The sequence below is a fragment of the Heterodontus francisci genome, chromosome 6, assembly GCF_036365525.1.
Source record: "Heterodontus francisci isolate sHetFra1 chromosome 6, sHetFra1.hap1, whole genome shotgun sequence".
NCBI classification, from domain to species: domain Eukaryota; kingdom Metazoa; phylum Chordata; class Chondrichthyes; order Heterodontiformes; family Heterodontidae; genus Heterodontus; species Heterodontus francisci.
Genome location: NC_090376.1, coordinates 44,603,583 through 44,621,686, shown reverse-complemented (window position 1 = coordinate 44,621,686; position 18,104 = coordinate 44,603,583). Strand labels below are relative to the sequence as shown.

Sequence of the window (18,104 nt, the reverse complement as noted above, 5' to 3'; positions counted from 1 at the left end):
TGGAAACGGAGAGAGAGGGGGGGAAACGGAGAGAGAGGGGGGGAAACGGAGAGAGAGGGGGGGAAACGGAGAGAGAGGGGGGGAAACGGAGAGAGAGGGGGGGAAACGGAGAGAGAGGGGGGAAACGGAGAGAGAGGGGGGGAAACGGAGAGAGAGGGGGGGAACGGAGAGAGAGGGGGGGAAACGGAGAGAGAGGGGGGGGAAACGGAGAGAGAGGGGGGGAAACGGAGAGAGAGGGGGGGAAACGGAGAGAGAGGGGGGGAAACGGAGAGAGAGGGGGGGAAACGGAGAGAGAGGGGGGGAAACGGAGAGAGAGGGGGGGAAACGGAGAGAGAGGGGGGAAACGGAGAGAGAGGGGGGAAACGGAGAGAGAGGGGGGGAAACGGAGAGAGAGGGGGGGAAACGGAGAGAGAGGGGGGGAAACGGAGAGAGAGGGGGGGAAACGGAGAGAGAGGGGGGGAAACGGAGAGAGAGGGGGGGAAACGGAGAGAGAGGGGGGGAAACGGAGAGAGAGGGGGGGAAACGGAGAGAGAGGGGGGGGAAACGGAGAGAGAGGGGGGAAACGAGAGAGAGGGGGGGAAACGGAGAGAGAGGGGGGGAAACGGAGAGAGAGAGGGGGAAACGGAGAGAGGAAACGGAGAGAGAGGGGGGAAACGGAGAGAGAGGGGGGGAAACGGAGAGAGAGGGGGGGGAAACGGAGAGAGAGGGGGGGGGGGGCGGAGAGAGAGACCGGGGGGGGGGGGGGGGGGACGGAGAGAGAGAGAGGGAGGATATGCATGGTCTTCGAAGGCCATTTGTCATCCAGAAGACTAGGTTGCTTCTAACTAATGGAGAGTTTTGAACCAAGAACAGTTTTGCCCTGAGACTTCAATACTCTACAACATCAGGATGGGAGGAGCATGCAATTAGCACAACTATTACAGTACCTAACATTTAAGGGTTATTCCTGTCCACACCTCTGGTCACACACTGGCATATTACCTGAACTGTCTCAGGTTTAAAGTTGTCAGTTACTGAACCAGGTCACCAAAGGCACATTCACTACAGAAATGACACTTTCCCCACATATTACATAACTAACAAGAGACAGTTGACAGTGTCTGATATTACTGTTCAACAGGCAGACTGACATTCAATAAATGATAAAAGATTCTCTTAAAAAGAACAAAACTGAAAGTACATCGATACAGCATAAATATTGTAATATTTATGTAAGCTGCACACAAATATATTTCATCAACATGAGAAAACAAGTACAATTCATTTCATTAATAAATTTTGCAAAGCATTAAGAGTAAAGAACAGTAAAACATTAGTACCTTCAGACAAGCATAATTGATTTGAAATGATAATGGGGTACTTTTCCTAGCCTACATGACACCAACCAAAGTTATGCTGTAATTGTGCCCAAAGTTTCATTTCATTCTCATCTAAAAGTGAACAAGGTGGGTTGCCTCAGATATTCTTATTATAACAAAAGAATGCAAAGAGGCAATCTCTACCTTTCTTGTTATTTTAATCACAGTTGAAGGACACAGAAAAATAAAATTCTGCAGAAAACCTAATTACTATTGGGTGACAAGGTCTTAACTATGAGTACCATCAATCTTTAAGTTTAGGCTATGCCCCAATTAGACTAAGGCCTCAAGGGCAAGACCCAGGATTGGAAGTTTAACTCAGACTAAACAAAAAGGCCGACAGAGAGAACAAAATGATTTAAAACCCAAACATAAGTTAGATCGGGGCTCTGAAAATAGAATTGCAAGTACAAATATTGAACCGTTGAATCAAACCAGTGCCACTAAACTGATGATTAAAATAAAATCAGGACGTTGGAAGCTGATCTTAGCATAAACCCAGCTGGATCATGATTCAGGTTGAAAACTGCTGTCCTGTACAGGTACATTTGCAGTAAAAATTTGAATAAACTTCTTGAATCAGAGTAGATGATAGCGAGTGAAGCCTTAAAAAGGAAACTTCTGCATTAACATGTAAATAGGAGGGCCAATTTTTCAGTTACCAGGGTTGGTGACACCAGAATGGAACAAGTGTTGGTTGGGTGGGTTAAGGATTGCACTCACTGGATCTAGATTGTTTGTGAACTTCCAGCCTATGAGCAAGTTCTTGCACCAAATGTGCAAGATCTTCACATTGTAATATTAATGCTAATGAAATGGAAATTCAGAACAGACAAGAATTTTTCGTTTTTTTTCACAGGGAATATTCTGTGCACTCAGATCACCTACATAAATGAGCAATCAGGGTAATGCAAATTCTAAGCAGCCAGGAAATCACTGTTTGAAGAAGGAAAGAACTGCATTTTGACTTGAAGCATATGTGAAAGTACACTTTAGGTTTGCAGAGCTAAATTTTTTAGTGTTTGGTTTTTTTAGCACTTTTTTTTGTCCCAGCAAAATTTATCATTGCTACAATTAAAATTCTGGATACCAGAATTCCAATACGAAAAAGAGACTGAAAGGAGAGATGCAAGGCAGGTTTGACTGCCCAAATCCACAATTATGCAGTCATTTCTTCCCCCCACCGCCCCCCAAGAACTGTCTTTGCTTTACCAGAAACTCTGATCTGCAGACAAACTCCATCAGAGGGAAAGTAGCTATAATTTTGAACTTTCAATTGAAATGATCAAAGGGGATATCAGCAGCACGAGTCAGTCAATCTGCTGTGCAGGGATGCATCAAAAAAAAAAGTTACAGATGCAATGTCCACCAAGGCAAATACCTTTAGCAACTTCCTTGCGAGAACACGACAACAGAATGAGAGGACCTGACAGTCTTTCCACATAGTATGATTCTCCAAAGTCCACAGCATTATTAATAGTGCATGTGTGGCAATTTGGATGCTGTGCAAAATCCCAGTTATGAGCTATAAGGAATTCTCTTTCATCTGCAAAAGCTTCCACTTTATCAGTGTGCCAGTGGCCAGTGACAAACAAAACAGGATTATGCAGGTTTTCCACATTGTAAGCAGCAGTCAGAATGCTTTTGTTTTAAGATAAACCTCTATGCCAAGAGATATTTGACAGCAAAACTGATTCTAGCAAACCAAGGTTACCCTCTTCAACAGTAATAAACAAAAACAAAGTCCTGGAAATACTCAACGGGTCTGGCAGCATCTGTGGAGAGAGAAGCAGAGTTAACATTTCAGGTCTGTGACCTTACATCAGAACTATTTTATTTCAGATTTCCAGCATCCGCAGTATTTTGCTTTTATTTTACTCTCTTCAATGCTGGTTTATGACACGGCAGGGACAGCCGTGAGCCTGACAGGATCTCTGGCAGGAGTAAAACATTGGTGCTTTAGTATCATCCTTTTATTTTTTTTTTAAAAAAGGATGTGAAGTTCAAATGGATGCACTCTTGCCATGGAGGAAGCTTATGAAATTGCTCTCTGCCCAACTTGTTTCTATTCCTCATCCACTATTGCCAACAACTGTTCAATCATGCTCAGTTCATCACCCAATGCACGGTTCTCAAGTTGACAAATCTAAATTCATCAGAGTAGATGGGTGGATTTTAATGGGCTGTGCAAGAGTGGATTTGGCGGTGTTTGGGTGAATTAATTAGGCAGGTGGTGTTTTCTCTGACGGCGAGATATTTTTGCGAAATTAAGTTGGCGGCGTATTTACAGGGTTCCAGGGTTCCCCCAGCACGGTGGTGGACTGCAGCTTTGCATTCATTCAAATAAGATGAAACCTCATTACCCTACACATAGTTACGATTCAGTCCTACTTTCCAGATTAAGTGAACGGCAAATGCTATCCCCGTGCCACCCGGTTCACGATTCATTTACCGTGGCATACAGCAGTCGGATTTGTGTCGTCGAGTCTCAAGTCTGTGCTGCTCTCTCTAACTCATCTGCAAAACTAACGGCAGCATTGGAATGGACGTTTGCCTCCAGGCTCGGCACCAGCAAGGGTGAATCTTCACCAGGGGATGGTGGCGAAGTTGGGGGGTGGGGGGGGGGGGTGCGTGGAGGGCGGTGGTGTTGATCGAGAAGCATGGCTGGGTGGAGAGGAATGTCCAGGTCATGAAATGGTTGCTGTTGATGCTGAAGCTGCATGTTGTCGGCTGTGGGGGTGGTGGGTGGGTTATAGCATTAGTGTGAAGATATTTGGTAAGGGCCTAAAGAGAGGGATGAGTTCTGTCAATATCCGGGAGCTGTGTGGCAAATTAAGGGTACTGGCTAGCAGAGGGAATGGTCAGAGTCAATGGGGGCAAATGGATTCTGTAGGGGGGTGGGGAGGAAGGTAAAGACTAATGGGTGGGTTTTTGACAACTTCACATGGAGCGGAACAGGACTCACCAACAATGGTCAGGTTAATGTGAGGAGGATCAAGGGTAAGAGTCAGCATGTCAATAGTAACGGGAATAGGAACGGGGGGCGGGGGGGCGGTGGGGTGTGGAGGGACGGCAAAAATAAATTGCTGATTACGTTGTGCACAGTAATGGGAGGAGGCTCAATGGTGCGGATGGAAGGGTAACGGCAACAGTGGGTGGGTCAAGGGTGATGGGTTCAAGCTAGAAGGTTGCAGGAGGAGGTTGGAAGGTGGGGAGACTTGCCCTGAATCCCATGCACACCATTTTCTCCAATGATAATGCAAACTGTGACCACTCAAGGATTGCAAGAAGAATGGGAGGAGACAAACGATAGTGGGTATGTCTTCTACCTGCAATTTGAAAGTAGATACAAAAGGGAACTGCTCATTGCCTGGATGTTTCAGCTCACTGGCAACAGAGGACTAAATTACCATGCTCAGCTTATTTATTTTTCAGAAAAACTGCAGCAACATGGGATTCATACACCCAATTTGTCCAGTACCACGGGAACAGCAGCAAGACAGACTAAGGAGGGCTCTTACCCCTCAACTCATGATGCCTGAACGCCAGCAACAGATAGAAGAGGAAGGTGAGGATGCTCCGAGTGATAACATCCAGGAGCGGCCTCAATGAAGATGGGCACTGGCTCATCATCGCATCCTTAGGACAAGGAAAATTACTAACATACGTCAGAGAGGCAATGCCAGAGACGCCCAAGGATGTCACATGAAATGGTCACAGATATTTGTAGGAATCTGGGGCATGACCTGCAGCCACTTGGTTTTGGTGGGAATCCCATGCCAGTTGCCCTCAAGGTGACTGTTGCACTCAATTTTCTTTGCTGGCAGGTTCTTCCAAGGATCCACAGGCGACATACATAGCATACAAAGAACAAAGATAATTACAGCACAGGAACAGGCCCTTCTGCCCTCCAAGCCTGCGCCGATCCAGATCCTCTCTCTAAACATGTCGCCTATTTTCTAAGGTTCTGTATCTCTTTTCTTCCTGCCCATTCATGTATCTGTCTAGATACATCTTAAAAGACTCCATCGTGCCCGCATCTACCACCTCCGCTGGCAATGCGTTCCAGGTGCCCACCACCCTCTGCGTAAAGAACTTTCCACGCATATCCCCCCTAAACTTTTCCCCTTTCACTTTGAACTCGTGTCCTCTAGTAATTGAAACCCCCACTCTGGGAAAAAGCCTCTTGCTATCCACCCTGTCTATACCTCTCATGATTTTGTACACCTCAATCAGGTCCCCCCTCAACCTCCGTCTTTCTAATGAAAATAATCCTAATCTACTCAACCTCTCTTCATAGCTAGCGCCCTCCATACCAGGCAACATCCTGGTGAACCTCCTCTGCACCCTCTCCAAAGCATCCACATCCTTTTGATAATGTGGCGACCAGAACTGTACGCAGTATTCCAAATGTGGCCGAACCAAAGTCCTATACAACTGTAACATGACCTGCCAACTCTTGTACTCAATGCCCCGTCCGATGAAGGAAAGCATGCCGTATGCCTTCTTGACCACTCTATTTACCTGCGTTGCCACCTTCAGGGAACAGTGGACCTGAACACCCAAATCTCTCTGGACATCAATTTTCCCCAGGACTTTTCCATTTACTGTATAGTTCACTCTTGAATTGGATCTTCCAAAATGCATCACCTCGCATTTGCCCTGATTGAACTCCATCTGCCATTTCTCTGCCCAACTCTCCAATCTATCTATATTCTGCTGTATTCTCTGACAGTCCCCTTCACTATCTGCTACTCCACCAATCTTAGTGTCGTCTGCAAACTTGCTAATCAGTCCACCTATACTTTCCTCCAAATCATTAATGTATATCACAAACAACAGTGGTCCCAGCACGGATCCCTGTGGAACACCACTGGTCACACGTCTCCATTTTGAGAAACTCCCTTCTACTGCTACTCTCTGTCTCCTGTTGCCCAGCCAGTTCTTTATCCATCTCGCTAGTACACCTTGGACCCCAAGCGCCTTCACTTTCTCCATCAGCCTGCCATGGGGAACCTTATCAAACGCCTTACTGAAGTCCATGTATATGACATCGACAGCCTTTCCCTCATCAATCAACTTTGTCACTTCCTCAAAGAATTCTATTAAGTTGGTAAGACATGACCTTCCCTGCACAAAACCATGTTGCCTATCACTGATGAGCCCATTTTCTTCCAAATGGGAATAGATCCTATCCCTCAGTATCTTCTCCAGCAGCTTCCCTACCACTGACGTCAGGCTCACTGGTCTATAATTACCTGGATTATCCCTGCTACCCTTCTTAAACAAGGGGACAACATTAGCAATTCTCCAGTCCTCCGGGACCTCACCCGTGTTTAAGGATGCTGCAAAGATATCTGGTAAGGCCCCAGATATTTCCTCTCTTGCTTCCCTCAGTAACCTGGGATAGATCCCATCCGGACCTGGGGACTTGTCCACCTTAATGCCCTTTAGAATACCCAACACTTCCTCCCTCCTTATGCCGACTTGACCTAGAGTAATCAAACATCTGTCCCTAACCTCAACATCCGTCATGTCCCTCTCCTCGGTGAATACCGATGCAAAGTACTCGTTTAGAATCTCACCCATTTTCTCTGACTCCACGCATAATTTTCCTCCTTTGTCCTTCAGTGGGCCAATCCTTTCTCTAGTTACCCTCTTTCTCCTTTTATATGAATAAAAGGCTTTGGGATTTTCCTTAACCCTGTTTGCTAAAGATATTTCATGACCCCTTTTAGCCCTCTTAATTCCTCGTTTCAGATTGGTCCTACATTCCCGATATTCTTTCAAAGCTTCGTCTTTCATCAGCCGCCTAGACCTTATGTATGCTTCCTTTTTCCTCTTAGCTAGTCTCACAATTTCACCTGTCATCCATGGTTCCCTAATCTTGCCATTTCTATCCCTCATTTTCACAGGAACATGTCTCTCCTGCACGCTAATCAACCTCTCTTTAAAAGCCTCCCACATATCACATGTGGATTTACCTTCAAACAGCTGCTCCCAATCTACATTTCCCAGCTCCTGCCGAATTTTGGTATAGTTGGCCTTCCCCCAATTTAGCACTCTTCCTTTAGGACCACTCTCGTCTTTGTCCATGAGTATTTTAAAGCTTACGGAATTGTGATCACTATTCCCAAAGTAGTCCCCTACTGAAACTTCAACAACCTGGCCGGGCTCATTCCCCAACACCAGGTCCAGTATGGCCCCTTCCCGAGTTGGACTATTTACATACTGCTCCAGAAAACCCTCCTGGATGCTCCTTACAAATTCTGCTCCATCTGGAACTCTAACACTAAGCGAATCCCAGTCAATGTTGGGAAAATTAAAATCTCCTATCACCACCACCCTGTTGCTCCTACATCTTTCCATAATCTGTTTACATATTTGTACCTCTATCTCACGCTCGCTGTTGGGAGGCCTGTAGTGCAGCCCCAACATTGTTACCGCACCCTTCCTATTTCTGAGTTCTGTCCATATTGCCTCACTGCTCGAGTCCTCCATAGTGCCCTCCTTCAGCACAGCTGTGATATCCTCTTTCACCAGTAATGCAACTCCTCCACCCCTTTTACCTCCCTCTCTATCCCGCCTGAAGCATCGATATCCTGGGATATTTAGTTGCCAATCATGCCCTTCCCTCAACCAAGTCTCAGTAATAGCAATATCATACTCCCAGGTACTAATCCAAGCCCTAAGTTCATCTGCCTTACCTACTACACTTCTTGCATTAAAACAAATGCACCTCAGACCACCAGTAGTCTGCGACCCATAGGTGCAAAGAGGTGACCAATGCCTTTTATTGACGTGCCAATGATTTCATCTACTTAACTGTAGACGAGGACAGCTAGGCAGCAAGGTCTGAGGCCCTTGGCGCCATGGCTGTCTTCTCTAGAGTGAATGGGGTGATCGACTATACTCATGTGGCCATTAGAGCTCCTGGGACCAGCCTGCTGTATTTGTGAATCGCAAAAGCTTCCACTCTTTAAATGTACAACCGGTTTGCAAACACAAGTGAAGAATCATACATGCTTGCGCCGGTTCCCAGGGAGCTGTCATGACTCATACATTTTGAGGAACTCTCAGCTGCCAGCAGTTTGAGGAACCTGACGACAAGGGTTATCCCCTTTGTACATGGTTGATGACACCAGTGCATCAACCCCGAAGTGCTGCTGAAGAGAGGTACAATGCAGCTCATGCATTCACCAAAGCCATCATTGAACACACCACTGGCATGCTAAAATGCAATTTCGTTGCCTTGGTCAGTCTGGAAGGGCTCTTCAGTCCGCGCCACAGATAGTGTCATGAATAATTGTTGCCTGCTGTGCCTTACAAAACCTTGAAGTTAGACTTGGCAACATTTTATGGGGAGGTGATGGCATTTTGGCATTGTCACTGGACTAATAACCCAGACACCCAAGGTATTGCTCTGGGGACATGGGTATGAATCCCACCATGGCAGAAGCTGGAATTTGAATTCAATTAATAAAATCTGTAATTAAAAAGCTAGTCTAATGATGGCCGTTGTCAAAAAAAAACATCTGGCTCACTAATGTCCTTTAGAGAAGGAAATCTGCTGTCCTTACCTGGTCATAGAGTCAGAGAGATACAGCACTGAAACAGGCCCTTCGGCCCACCGAGTCCGTGCTGACCATCAACCACCCATTTATACTAATCCTACATTAATCCCATTTTCCCTTTTACGTCCCCACCTTCCCTCAATTCTCCCATCACCTACCTACACTAGGGGCAATTTTTACAATGGTCAATTTGCCTATCAACCCGCAAGTCTTTGGCATGTGGGAGGAAACCGAAGCACCCGGAGGAAATCCATGCGGTCACAGGGAGGAGAACTTGCAAACTCCGCACAGGCAGTACCCAGAACCAAACCCGGGTCGCTGGAGCTGTGAGGCTGCGGTGCTAACCACTGGTCTGGCCTACATGTGACTCTAGACCCATAGCAATGTGGTCGACTCTTAAATGCGCTCTGAAGCGGCCTAGCAAGCCACTCAGTTGCATCAAACCGCTACAAAGTCAAGAAGGAATGAAACCACACAGACCACCCGGCATCAACCTAGGCACCAAAAACAACGGCAAACCCAGCACTGTCGACCCTGCAAAAAGTCCTTCTTTCTAACATCTGGGGTCTTGTCCCAAAGTTGAGACAGCTGTCCCACAGAGTTGTCAAGCAGCAGCCTGACATAGTCATACTCAAGGAATCATACCTTGCAGACAATGTCCCAGACACTGCCATTACCATCCCTGTGTCACATGGCAGGACAGACCCAGCAGAGGTATACAGTCGGGAGGGAGTTGCTCTGGCAGTCCTCAACATCGACTCTGGATCCCATGAAGCTGCATGGCATCAGCACAAACATGGGCAAGGAAATCTCCTGCCCCCCTCAGCAGATAAGTCAGCTTAGAAGAAGCACCGAGGGTGGGAAGGGCACAGAATGTACTCTGGGTGGGGGATTTCAATGTCCATCACCAAGAGAGGCTGGGTAGCACCATTACTGACATAGCTGCCAGACTGGGTCTGCAGCAGGTGGTGAGGGAAAAACATACTTGACCTCATCCTCAACAATCTGCCTGTTGCAGATGCACCTGTCCATGACAGCATTGGCAGGAGTGACCACTGCACAGTCCTTGTGGAGGTGAAGTCCCATCTCCATATTGAGGATACCCTCCATCGTGTTGTGTGGCAGTACATGCTAAATGAGATAGATTTCAAACAGATCTAGCAACGCAAAACTGGGCATCCATGAGGGGCTGTGGGCCAACAGTAGCAGCAGAATCGTATTCAACCACAATCTGTAACCCATGGCCTGGCCTATCCCCCACTCTACCATCACCATCAAGCTGGGGGATCAACCCTAGTTCAATGAAGAGTACAGGAGGGCATGCCAGGAGCAGCACCAGTCATACCTCAAAACGAGGTGTCAACCTGGTGAAGCTACAACACAGGACTACTTCCATGCCAAACAGCATAAGCAACATGCGATAGACAAGAGTTAAACAATCCCACAACCAATGGATCAGATCTAAGCGCTGCAGTCCTGCCACATCCAGCCTTGAATGGTGTTGGACAATTAAACAACTAACTGGAGGAGTGGCTCCACAAATAAGCCTATCCACAATGTTGGGGAGCCCAGCAGATCACTGCAAAAGATGAAGCTGAAGCATTTGCAACAATCTTCAACCAGAAGCGCCAAGTGGATGATCCATCTCGGCCTCCTCCTGAAGTCCCAGCATCACACATGCCAGACTTAAGTCAATTCGATTCACTACAGGTGCTATCAAAAAATGACTGAAGGCACTTGATACTGCAAAAGCTATGAGTCCTGACAACATTCCGGCAATAGTACTGAAGGGCAGTGCTCCAGAAATTTCCACACCCCTAGCCAAGCTGTTCCAGTACAAATACAACACTGGCGTCTACCCAGCAATGTGGAAAATTGCCCAGGTATGTCCTGAACACAAAAAGCAGGACAAATCCACCCTGGCCAATTACTGCCCCATTAGTCTACTCTCGATAATCAGTAAAGTGATGGAAGGCATCATCAACAGTGATATCAAGCGGCACTTGCTTAGCAACAACCTGCTCAGTGATGCGCACTTTGGGTTCCACCAGGGCCATTCAGCTCCTGACCGCAATGCAGCCTTGGTTCAAATCTAGTCAAAAGAGCTGAACTCCAGAGGCGAGAAGAAAGTGACTGCCCTTGACATCAAGGCAAAATTTGACTGAGTATAGCATCAAGGAGCCTGTGCAAAACAGGAATCAATGGGAATCGGCGTTGGGGGGGGGGGGGACTCTCTGCTGGTTGGAGTCATACCTAGTGCAAAGGAAGATGGTTGTGGTTGTTGGAGGTCAATCATCTCAGCTCCAGGACATCACTGCAGGAGTTCCTCAAGGTAGTGTCCTAGGCCCAAACATCTTCAGCTGCTTCATCAATGACCTTCCTTCAATCATAAGGTCAGAAGTGAGGATGTTCGGTGATGATTGCACAATGTTCAGCACCATTCGCGACTCCTCAGATACTGAAGCAGCCCATGCCCAAATGCAGCAAGACCTGAACACTCTCCAGGCTTGGGCTGATAAGTGGCAAGGAACAGTCGCACCACAAGTGGCCGGCAATGACCATCTCCAACAAGAGAGAATCTAAACATCTCCCCTTGACATTCAATGGCATTACGATCACTGAATCCCCATTGATATCCTGGAGATTACCATTGACCGGAAACTGAACTGGAGTAGCCATATAAATACCATGGCTACAAGAGCAGGTCAGAGGCTAGGAATCCTGTGGCGAGTAACTCACCTCCTGACTCCACAAAGCCTATCCACGATCTGCAAGGCACAAGTTAGGAGTGTGGGAATACTCTCCACTTGCCTGGATGGGTGCAGCTCCAACAACACTCAAGAAGCTCGACACCATCCAGGACAAAGTAGCCTGCTTGACTGGCACCCCATCCACCACCTTCAACATTTACTCCCTCCACCAACACACAGTGGCAGCAGTGTGTACCATCTACAAGATGCACTGCAGAAAAGCACCAAGGCTCCTCAGACAGCACCTTCCAAACCCACAACATCTACCACCTAGAAGGACAAGGGCAGCAGATGCATGGGAACATCACCTGCATGTTCCCCTCCAAGCCACACACCATCCGGACTTGGAACTATAATCGCTGTTCCTTCACTGTAACTTGGTCAAAATCCTGGAACTCCCTTCCTAACAGCGCTGTGGGTTTACCTACCCCACACAAACTGCAGCAGTTAGGCGGCGGCTCACCACCACCGTCTCAAGGGCAACTAGGGATGGGCAATAAATGTAGTCCTCACCAGCAACGCCCACATCCCATGAACGACTTAAAAAGAAATTCTGTAGGTGGAGGAACAGAAGGCCTCCTGAGATGAGGAAGACTATGAAGAGAGTGATGAGGAGGTCAACAATGCAGTCATTGATATGAGGGTCATGGAGAGACATGCAAGGGATATCAGAAAGAACCTAATTTATGCACAATTCAGCCAACATGAGCCACATCAAGGAAAGCTGGGAAGTGCAACATAATTCTCCACAGAAATTCACATATACTTGAGTTCTTATTCATTGCTGCAATCTTGACGAAGCATTGCTGCACTTTCATGTGATTGGCAGTTGAAATCTTGTGTGGGCTACCTTGGATGTGACTGCATACCACTGCAAGCAGCGTTAAGTTATGACTGCAGAAACACAAAAGTAGGGCATGAGAGTAATGGAAAAAAAAGTGAATAATCAATAGGAAAACATCCATGACTGAAGGTTCAAATATTCATGAGAAATGGACACTGGTGGACATTTTCTGAAAAGCTTCGCAAGCTTCAATGTTTTCCTGCCATAGGCCTCCAATGAACACCGTTGCTTTCATCTGAAACCTATGCGATCAAAACGGTTTCATTTTTCTTTCTGCCACTCCGTCTAGATCCTACCCCGATATTAGCAGCTGAGGTGGAGGCAGTCTGCTTAGTGCGCTGCCCCATTGCTGCGGATGGCCATGGAGAGTGGATGTCCTCTGGAGGAACAGGGCCTTGATGGCATCATTCTACTGGGGGTCTGCAGCAATGGTGCTTGAGCATCGCCCATGTGCTCTAATGCTGAAGATAAGGGGGTCAATGTTGGGTGGGAGAGGATGGGACACCCCTTGCCCTGGACCCCAGGGCAGCTGGCACATGCTCCTCCTCCATTTGGGTGCATGATGGCACCTGTCTGTCTCCCTGAGGGGAAGGAGCACCTGGAGGGACGTCCAGGTTCCTCATTTCCCCCTCCCGCCCATCATTTAGACTCCGCTGCATGAAAAACATGGCAATAGCGATGAAGTGCAGGTCAGATTGCATATGGCTCGAGTGCTCAACCAGACTCGCCAAACTTTCGACTGAGGAAGCCATATGCTCAAATGCCTGGGACATGGCACATGTCATGGCTTGCATGGATTCCTCCATGACACGTGCAAAGCCACACATGACCTCAGGCGTCTCCGACATACGTTTCACATGGCTTTGCTGCACATCAAGCAAACTTGTGGTAGCAGAGGATCTTGAGCAGGGGCCTGATCCCCAGCAGTCCTCCGATTGTCAGGGGACCCGGCTGGCACATGTTACCTCAGCTATTGGGATGCATCTACATCGCGACCACCAGATCGTGACTGAGATGTTAATCTTAAAATCCCCACGGATCGTGTGGATATATCTGCGCTGACGGAGTTGGAAGTAGAGGCAGGGGACAGTGCACCCAGTGGGGCACTGTCTTCCTCCCCAGAGGAAGAGTGTTGGGCCTCGTAGCTGTCAGAGACTTGAGTGCAGGCACCTGCAGTGGAGACGCAGAGGCACACTAAGCATCAGCTGGACACGAGTTCAGATGCTTTCAGTGGGTATGCACACATGTCTGCAAGACTGAAGATGACACTTCATTTTTACGCCTCAAGAATCCTGCCTCGCCATCTGTTATGGCTCTTCCTCACTCCTCTCTCGCTATTTGGGCAGCCTCCTCTTCAGCCGCTGTCAACATTCTAATGTCTGGTACACCTCCTCCTGTCCTGGCTTGCTGGCACTGATTATGTGCACGATTGTCCTGCAGGAGACAGTACAGATGGAATGAGAATTCTTTTGTTGAGAACACAACCATTGTAAACATGCATTGACATCACTCATTCAGGACTGGCTTTCACAGGACATATCCTAGCCCATCAACAATGCTAATCGTAAACATTGCGCAAAATTATTTAGTGCATGGCACCAAGGCTGCTCACGCAATCCAATGCATGCCTTGTTTGCCCTCTTTCTTAAAGAGATGGAGCCAGCAGGACAAACAGTGGAGCAGCTTTGCCACGACCACTTACCCTCGCCAATCTGAGCAAGTCATTGATGTGTTTACGGCACTGTAACCAGGTTCTGCTCGTCACCCCACGGTTCGAGACCTCTTCTGTGACCTCCATCCAGGCCACCTTGGTCAGGCGGGAGGGTCTTCACATTCCATCTGAAGGGAAGAGGACCTCCCGCCTTTCCCTATTACCTGGAGGAGAACCTGCAGGGAGACAGTGAACCATGGGGGGCGCGGGGGGGGGGTGGGGAACGCTGCTGGCTGACATCTTCTTCAGTGTGGCTGCAAAAATTAAAGTACATGATGTGAAGCTGGATTACAAAAATTAAGGGGGGCAAAAACATTTTAGATTGATGTTGAACTTGATTTCAGGCTCCGATTCAGAAAATTGCCTGACAGGAAGGCTTCTGATCCTTGAGGCTGCAATCACAGAATGCTTTATTACCATGGCGATCATGTTGCTGGGCCGAGTGACGACGGGTTCCACCAATGAAAGGATGTCCCCACCGACAAATCCCACATGTCCCCCATGCCCGTCGCTGCACGCTTCATTAGCATATGTAATCGCATGGGAAATGGGAAAGCTGGCAGAAGCGGAAGTTACACCAACTTCCAGTTCCGCGGTCAGGAATGCTGCGGGGCTCAAAATCCTGTCCGGTGTACTTGTGCTGGTTCTCACTACGGAAGCCGCATGTGGTATGTGCCAAGATGGGCTCACTTATTGAGCACCATCAAGACCTGCGGCTGGTGTTTAGGGGTCCTCAATGCTGCAATGCAAAATTGCCCCTACTGTGCATCTTGTAATCAAAATGTAATATTTCAGTATTTGCTACATTACTCACAGTATTTATTTTTATTTCACCAGCTGGTGTTTTCTTAGGAAGGGAAACTACAATGGAATATTGCAAACAGACACTTTATTGCAGAAAGATATGATTAAAAGGGAGAAAGGAACGGAAGGGTATAATCAGTAGAGTGAATTGAAGTAAAGTGAGTGGAGGCTCGGTGTGCAGCATAATCAGCATAGACCTTTTGGGCTGAACGACCTGTTTCCGTGCTGTAAAATGCTATATAATTTCTATGTAAAAAGTAAAGAAATGCAGATCATTCAACAGAACATAATTAATCCAATGAAACAAAATGCTATTAACTAACACCACCACAGAATAAAGACCTCAAAGAGGATACTGTAACAGCCCTACTTTTCAAAAATATGCTACAAATAGTCAGACTAAAGAGAAATTTGAAAATACTGCATCACACAGAAGTTCCTATACTTACAGTGCAACCTTGGAAAAAGTTGAGTTATGTATCCCAGTTACAGTAATATAAGAGTGCAGTAATATAAGGAGGCAGTACTCCAATCAACCCTTCCAGAAGCAGCAGCAGTCCTCTAAAATTTACAAATCATCTGAAGTCATTGAAGGGGTCGCACCTCCCTTTCCTCTCCAAAATCCTTGAACGTGTTGTTGCGTCCTAAATCCATGCCCATCTTGCCCAGAATTCCAGGTTTCAGTCCCTCAAATCAAGTTTCCGCCCCTGTCGCAGTACCAAAACAGCTCTTATCAAAGTCACAAATTGCATACTATGTGACTGTGACAAAGGTAAACTTTCCCTCCTCGTCCTTATCGACCTTTCTGCAGCCTTTGACACTGTTGACCACTGTTATGAACGCTGGACTGTGATTATGTTTTAAAAACAGTGATTTTTAAAAAGTTCAAGATGGTGCCCAAAAGTGCAGGTGAACTCACATCCATTAAAAGGACAAGACAGAAACCTTAGTTACCAGGTCAACAGAGAAAACAGATCGAAGACTTTTTTTGAAAAACAGAGTCTGCGGGGGCAGCATCAGAAGAAGAGCTTTCACCCTCCCAGACATTTGGGTCAGAAACATGGAGTCAGTGATTCTGAAGATGCAAATGTACCAGGGAGCTGTTAACACCTAGGAACAATGGAAGGCCCAGGTGACGCTTGCGAAACCAGACTTCTGGACTCTGCAAATTGGAAAAGAGACAAAAAGCTGTTGAACGTTTGAGTCCAGAAAATTTAACAGATTTTCTGAGAGCAGACAGGCAATAAGAAGGAAACACAGCAGATCAGCCTCAAAGCAAGCTGTAAGGAAGACTAGCAGTGGCAGCCTTGAAGTGGGGGTGGGCGTAAAATACCTGCTCTCGGAAGCCTGAGACAGCGAAAGGTTGCAAAGATGAACCAGTTTTGAAAGTTGAAGTTTGTGGAGAAATAAAAGCCCAACATGATCACAAGGAATCACCTTATTCACAGATGTCCAGGTCCAAAGGGCTTGGAGAAGTGAGCAAGGAGGACATTGATTTTGAAAAGGTCTGGGAGATCCAACCCATTGCAACTGGGAGGAGTTTGGGACTTTTAATCACAAAGATTTCACCAAAGAAGACTGGACTGTGGAACGGATAAGTGTGATGTGCGGCTTCTGGGTTTTTTTTTAAATATAAGGAGGGAGTTATACAGCACTGAAACAAGCCCTTCGGCCCACCGAGTCTGTGCCGACCATCAAGCACCCATTTATATTAATCCTACATTAATCCCATATTCCCTACCTACACTAGGGGCAATTAACAATGGCCAATTTACCTATCAACCTGCAAGTCTTTGGCTGTGGGAGGAAACCGGAGAACCCGGCGGAAACCCACGCGGTCACAGGGAGAACTTGCAAACTCCACACAGGCAGTACCCAGAACTGACCCCGGGTCGCTGGAGCTGTGAGGCTGCGGTGCTAACCACTGCGCCACTGTGCTGCCCAGTGTAATAAGTAAAGAAAATACATTTTCTTTGTAATTGGGATATCAGCTACTTGCAAAATACTATTTGGTTGAAGGAGGTTTCTTTTAGTTTAGTTATAATAAAAGTCTTAAAACATCAGTGTCAAAACAATGGAAGGCATTCAAAGGGGGGATTCAAGGGGTTCAGGGTAAACATATTCCCACAAAAGAAAAAAGGTGAGGCAGCCAAATCTACAGCCTTGTGGATGTCAAAGAGCTTACAGGGTAAGATAAGGCAGAAAAGGAAAGTTTATGTCCGACTAATACTACAGAAAGCCAAGAGGAGTATAGAAGGTGGAGGGGTGAAATCAAAAAAGAAATTAGGAAAGCAAAGAGAGACATGAAAGAACATTGGCAAGCAAAATCAAGGTGAACCCAAAGATGTTTTATCAATACATTAAGAGTAAGAGGTTAACTAAGGACAGAGTACGGCCCATAAAAGACCAAAAAGGTAACCTATGTGTAGGAGCGGAAGATATGGTATGGCTCTTTATGAAAACTTTGCGTCTGTCTTCACAAAAGAGGGGGACGATGCAGATATTGTAGTTAAGGAGGAAGAGTGCGAAGTCTTGGATGTGAAAAACATAGGAAGAGAGGAAGTATTAATGGGATTAGCATCCTTGAAAGTTAATAAATCACCAGGGCCAGATGAAATGCATCCTAGGCTGTTAAAAGCAGGAGAAGAAATAGCAGACAAAGCCGTGCTGACTATCCTCGATTAATCCCTGCCTCTCCAAATGGAGATAGTGGCTGCCGCCGCTAGTCTTACTTACAGCCTGCTCTGAGGTTGATCCGCTGTGCTCCCTTCTTACGATTCTCTGGCACCACACCATCACTGGATACAGTTGTGATGCCAGAGGATTGGAGAACTGCTAATGTTGTACCTCTGTTTAAAAAGGGAGCGAAGGATTGACTGAATAATTACAGGCCAGTCAGTCTAACCTGAGTAGTGGGCAAATTATTGGAATCTATTCTGAGAGACAGGATAAACTGTCACTTAGAGAAGCACAGGTTAAATCAAGGATAGTCAGCGTGGACTTGTTAAGGGAAGATGTTGTTTGACCAACTTGATCAAATTTTTTGTAGTAGCAACAAGGAAG

At 46.7% G+C, this 18,104-nt stretch overlaps 1 protein-coding gene across 6 annotated transcripts in view; it reads right to left on the bottom strand.

The window, feature by feature from the left end:
• The window catches only part of lnx2a (ligand of numb-protein X 2a), a 227,763-nt gene that overhangs the window by 154,829 nt on the left and 54,830 nt on the right, over window positions 1-18,104 (bottom strand). The window contains exon 1 of one of the 6 annotated variants that reach the window (XM_068033561.1): window positions 15,491-16,034. The exons of the other annotated variants lie outside the window; for them this stretch is intronic. The gene's annotated coding sequence lies outside the window, so the exon portion shown is untranslated. Of the gene's footprint in view, window positions 1-15,490; window positions 16,035-18,104 lie in introns of those variants that run through there. 6 annotated transcript variants of the gene reach the window in all.